This window comes from Arvicanthis niloticus, chromosome 2, assembly GCF_011762505.2.
Source record: "Arvicanthis niloticus isolate mArvNil1 chromosome 2, mArvNil1.pat.X, whole genome shotgun sequence".
In the NCBI taxonomy this organism is placed as follows: domain Eukaryota; kingdom Metazoa; phylum Chordata; class Mammalia; order Rodentia; family Muridae; genus Arvicanthis; species Arvicanthis niloticus.
This window is the reverse complement of record NC_047659.1, coordinates 36,942,866-36,948,865: the sequence shown is the minus strand read 5'-3', so window position 1 is coordinate 36,948,865 and position 6,000 is coordinate 36,942,866. Positions and strand designations below refer to the sequence as shown.

The window sequence follows — 6,000 nt, the reverse complement described above, 5'->3', positions numbered from 1 at the left end:
ATAGCTATATGGACTTGGGCAATGTGGTAGCTAGCCATCTATAAACTATTGGCTTTGCCATCATATAGTATTAAGAATTCAAAAAGGATGGATGTTCAACCTGTCCTTCTAATTTAAAACATGTTCAGATTCTTAAGGTTATTATGTGCCCTCCGTAGAGAGCAGATATTGGATGTGGGAGGAGATTTCTCAAAAGAATTTTCTTTCATCAGTTTAAAAAAAAGTGTGTGTGTGTGTGTGTGTATGTGTACATGCACACAGCATACACACATACACACACACACACACACAGACACATACACACTCATACAAACACACTTGTTCCTAGTAATAAAAATGGAGGTAGTATAAACAAATGTATCCAACAATGATTGGAGGACACTATGAAGCAACTCCTTAGGAAAGCAAACTCCCAATGAATATTGATAACAATGGGCACTGATTGTGTCTCTTTTGATCCAACATATAAAAGTTTCCTATAGGAAATTTAAAAAAAAAAATAAAGTAGAAAATAAGTATAGTAAACTTTATATAGAGACTTTTAGAAAGTGAGTGTTTAGGACTAGAAAGATGTCTCAGTGGTTAAGAGCACAGACAAGGTCCTGAGTTCAATTCCCAGCAACCACACGGTGACTCACAACCATCTGTGATGGGATCTGATGCCCTCTTCTGGTGTGTCTGAAGAGAGCTATAGTGGACTCATAAATAGAAATAAATAAATCTTTTTTTAAAAAAAAAAATGAGTGTTTAAGCTCCCTGCTACATATTTCTAGCAGAATGATACTTAAGTTAAATTCTTGTAATTTTAGATGTAGGTCCCATTTTGTAACAACAAAACTATTAAAAATACTGGAAAGAAATAAAAAAATTTTTTTCAGTGTTTCAGTTGTAAATGTTATAAGATACTTTGCATAGGATTCTATGAAGTATTGGATTTTTGAAGTATCATACCTTAGCTTAAGAAATATGTTTCTTAAATAACTTTCTAATTAATCAAAACTCTACCTCACCTTTCCCTGAAAGGAAAAAAAAAAAAAAAAAAAAAAAAAAAAAAAAAAAAAAAAAAACCAGTATGGAGACCCGTTCCTGGGTGTTTTGATCTTATTTTTGCATCCAGCTATCTCTAAGTGCATAGATATCCAGGCTAGTGCAGTTGGCATCTGTTCAAACAACAAATGCTTGGATTTAGCCCATGAGTGTCATGAGGCGCATCATCAAAGGAGCATTCAGTCACTGCACCCCTCAAACAGCACAATCCCTGTCACTTAAGCCTCAAGAATGTTGAGCAGCGAGTGACCTGTGTCCTGGTAGGAGAGCCAGTGTATGTTTCCATCAACTGGGCTGAGGGCGGGGATGCGGGGGATGCAGGAACGATGAGGGATGAAGTTGGTACACTCAGAGAAGATGGCCATATTCAGAGAAAGCCCATCCCATCCTCATGGGGCATTGAAGTCTAGACAAAAAGGAGGCTGCAACAAATAAAGAGCATTTATTAATTAATAAAAGTGGAATGAAACCCACAAATGAGCAGGACGGTGTGCACATGTGGCCTTTTAACCCCCTTGGAAGTAGCAGTACCTTCATATGAAAGCCAGCAAGAGTGGAGGTATCTGGTCATATTCCATGAACAATTGGGGAAGGAGGACTGGACGGATGCTGATGTTCATGTGTTGTCTCTGTTGTCAGCCCAGGACTCCAGAACATGGAACGGTACTTCCTACATTCAGAATGTTTTCCCTCCTCAGTTAAACCTCTCTGGAAATACCCAAACGTACATGTCCAGAGGTGTCTCTCCTGGGTAATTCCAAATCCAGTCAAGATGACAAGAAAGATTAACCTCCACAGATAATTTTTTTTCCTATTTCAGAACATCCTATGGCTCACATGTGGAACCTCATGCTCTGTGAGGTGGAGTCTTTCACCTAGGCAAAGGAAGGTCCTCTAGGTCAGGGCATATTTCCCAGGAAAGGAGCCAGACAGACAAGAGTAACGCTCCTGCGGCAAAACTGGAATCAGGTTTTGAATTTCAACTGGAAGTGTTTTCTCATACCTGAGTTTATTTAAAAGGCCAAATATGTGCTTCTGTGACAGGAAATTAAAAACCCATTAAGGCTCCCAGACTCAGGAGAGATGAAAGGTGGTTAGGAAGTCTCCTCGCACTTAGACCCTACCCGGCACACACACTTCTGATGAATAAGCTCAGATGCTAGGAGTTTTTCTAAAATCCCACAGCCAGTGAAGTCTGGATTCAAATCCAGGTCTCTCAGCTTTCTCTGTACTTGCTCCAACATTCCTCAAACCCTACAGAGGTTGCACGCTGCTAAACCATATCAACATGCCCACTACATGTTCAAACAGCAATGTAGCATGACTCAGAGGACTTTGGAGCCAGAAATTTTAAATCCTAAATCTCAGGGGCTGTGTAGCTCTGGCCAGCTCAACTAAGTCCTCTGAACAGCGGGTTCATCTATAAAGCAAGGACTATATGCTCTATCCCACGACTTTAGGATGGAAAATAAATGGACCAAGGCACATCGAGTGCTGGGGGAAGTTCTTGGCATGCCACACCACTTTCTTAGAGACCTGAACTTTCAACTTTAGCCTAGAAAGAACGGTCATAATAATTCACTCTTCTTGACAAACGCTGTTTGGACATTTCTGTTCTCAGCTGTGCCTCGCCAAAATAAACCTAATCCAATCTGGCCCAGTTACTGCTTGGCACCATTTTGAACACTAGTCTCATCAGTTGTTATTTTCGGTCTCTGGTTTACCCAAACAGGACATTTTTAGAGAGTAGTGAGCTTAAATCTAAGCTGCCAATAAAATAGATTTATCTTGAAAACAGCAGGGTCCTTCTGAAGGAATGTCAATATAAATACACCCAGGGGCCAGGGATTCTCCGCAGGCATTGTCACTGGCCTGGGTATGTGCTCAACTATGAACTCTCACCATTCTATTTTGGGGGAGTTCATGTCTATATATGTTTTACCAACCCAGCCATCAGCTAGGTTTGGATGTCCTTTAAGGGTGAATTTGATCCTGTTTCACTTCTGGTCTCCCTCCAGAGGAGCGAATGCGCTGGCATAGCTCTGCCATTTGTCAGCCAGAAGTCTGGCTACACATTTGCTCGTCAATCTAAACCTAACCTATTCTCATACGCGCACTGGGGGGTTTGTGTAAATCAGCCAGGCGCCCTGTCACTCACCAGTAGTATCTCTGCCTAGCGGTGTACACCCACATGCCTTTATGAAATGTCTCATTATGCCGGTGGAAGAAATAGTCCCATGAATGTGCTTTTTCAGGGATGGTGAAAACAGAATGTTTTAAGTCTATTCACTACCACAAGGATCAATGGCCCTTCTGCCAAAGTCTTTGCTCACGGGTACAGTAACGCATGTCAGCACTTTCTGAGATTAGAGGGTCTCCCGTGCAAGGTAAGTGGACCAAGTTTTCTGCATGGCTAACAAATGCAACCTCCTTGCCCCCTGCCCCCCCTGCCCCCCCAGTATTAGAGCTGAGTGTTTCCTGTCTGGCCACGGATCATTACAGACCAACTCTGCTTTGGGGATTCCTAATGTCATTTTGACTTTCTCAGCACTTAGGAGCCCATGAGTGTGACCCCAGGGTTTGTAAAAGAGCAGACCCTTTATTAGCTCAGTGTGCTTTATTGTGTCTCTTCCTACACTTAGACCCACACGTGCTTGAAATGGTTGCTTCAAAAAATTTGTAATAGTCAAAGGACAGTAATTCATATATTTATATTCATTTGATGTTTGGTAATATGTTTGGTAGCATGCTTTAATCATTAATTGGTTGGTCTTTTTAAAGAATATTTTAGGATGCTTGCTTCCCGTTGTAATTGTGATTTAAAAAAAAAAATGGATGATGAGACTAGATTTCATTGGTTCTTTCTAGCATTTCCAAAAGGCACAAATGACTGATCAACTGAGAATTTAAATATGTGTGTGTGTGTGTGTGTATACATGTCGGCAATGACATGCCAGTTAGGCAGGACCAGTTAACTTCAGTGTCTCCAGGTTATACAGTGGTGTTTTAATGTCCAGCTAATACATGAAAATCATGGGAGAAGTGGAAGTAGAAGGATTGCCACTCCTGGCTACTACAGAGCACGTTTTATTTCTGTGAGTGGAAAGCCGATTGTCATTGCCATTCACTGTGAGAACTCTAAGTAAAACCAATACTGCATTTTTAAAAAATTCAATATCTGTGAAAGGTTATTCATCTAAATAATGTATCCCCTAAAATTAAGGACTCTCAGACGTAACTATATTGTATTGGCTCTCAAAGTGTCTAAAATGGACAGAATATAGATTCCGTTTAGAGAGCATTAACTTTTTCCTCACTGCTGTGGATTCTAAACAGCTACAGCGGATCATAAGAGTTTAATACTGAATTCCAACCATGAAGTCAGTTGGTCACACTATAGGTATTAGTGTCTGCTTAAGTAAAATTGTGTGTCATAGTGAAATACAAATCCTGGCTTCCTGGAGCAAGCCCTTCCAGGGTAGCCTTTTCTCTCTTACTTCTGCCCTCTAGTGTTCCCAGAATGAAGTGCAGTCTCAAAAGTTCAAATTAGAAATATAATGGTATTTTTGCTGTCTCAGAATTTTCCCCAGACACTATATATTAAAGCAAACTTACAGCTAGATGCGCTGACTAGGGCATTATATGGTGGCAGGAAGTTTTCATCTGAGGATCCAAACCCAGTAGAATCTCAATCCCATCTTCAGACCCCTAAAGAGCCATTGACTTTGTATCTAGTTCTTAAGGTTTAAATCCCTCTTCTGCTTTGAATCCTTGCTTCTGAGTTTGCTTCTACCGTGATATGCAGAAACGTAACTGGTACTAGTAACTAAGGCATGCAATCAGGCACTGCTTTGACATGTTCCCCAAGGGAAAAACTTACATTCTGATTCTTTTAAGTTACCTAGGAGGTTCAAGGTTTTAAAATTTGACTCTAGAAAAAAAAAAGTGACTGATTTCTTTTCAGGCCTTCTAGAAAGCCCATGCATATTGACAGTCACAGAAGCCCTGAGTCAAACTCAAGGTCTATCCACGGGAAACGATATTGCTTTGATGACTTTTTCTTTACTGAAAACAAAATATGCTTCCAAAGCTGTCCATAGCTCTTACTGCTGCTGTGAAAATCAGCCACAGCTGATTACGAATGCTAACAATAGACCAAGGTCATCTGGGGACCTCTCCAGGCTGCTCACGTGGCTAGTACCCACGCCTAGCCACGGTGCCTAGATAGCCCTGCCACGCTAGCTAGGCCAGCCAGGCCAGGCAAGACTGCTATTTTCAGTTAGAGTTCCTAAGAGAAAGCCCTTGACTGCCCTTCAGGCTGCTGGCATTCAATTTGATATTCAGTCATTCTGAAATACTGTCTGTCCTATGCGTGATGACGTCTCTGGCTCACATTGTCCAACCTTTAAGGAGAATCCTCCAGCAGGTTCACAGGTATGTCATATTGTGATATTAAAATGAATCTTTTGTGTAACAGAAGAAAGCTCACCCACTCATGGCTCTGCTTCATCAAATTGCTTCACTTAGTGCCTGTGTAGGAAGCCTCAGGCTGTTTCAGACTCCCTTACAGGCCTGTGGTTCCAGGCTTCAGCCACTGCCAGGCCAGGCCTTACCCATGCAGATGGGCTATGGTCTGCTGGGGTCCTCTCCCATATTCGTGTCATTACAGGTCATCCTTTCTCCATGCCGCCAAACCCACCAACATCTGAGGACCTGATCTGGAATTATAACCTAGGTCTACTTTATAAAACAGGTTTGGGATTGTTTATCCCACTGACTGGGGGAGCTAAAAGATTAACTAGGCATTCTTGGGAGTGAGGAGTTAAATCAAAACGTGGAGGGAGCAAGGGTGTGCTAGGGGCTGGTGTTTGCTGCCTTGTGAGTACAGCCCAATGCGGCAAGATTTAGAAACCAAAGGGATATGAAGACAGAGACAGTAAGCCAGGGGTGGTG

At 41.8% G+C, this 6,000-nt stretch overlaps 1 protein-coding gene across 1 annotated transcript in view; it reads left to right on the top strand.

The window, feature by feature from the left end:
• The first annotated feature begins 3,208 nt into the window (after nucleotides 1-3,208).
• Itgb6 (integrin subunit beta 6) overlaps nucleotides 3,209-6,000 on the top strand; it is a 120,381-nt gene continuing 117,589 nt past the window's right edge. The window contains exon 1 of the mRNA XM_034493539.2: nucleotides 3,209-3,434. The gene's annotated coding sequence lies outside the window, so the exon portion shown is untranslated. The remainder of the gene's footprint in view (nucleotides 3,435-6,000) is intronic.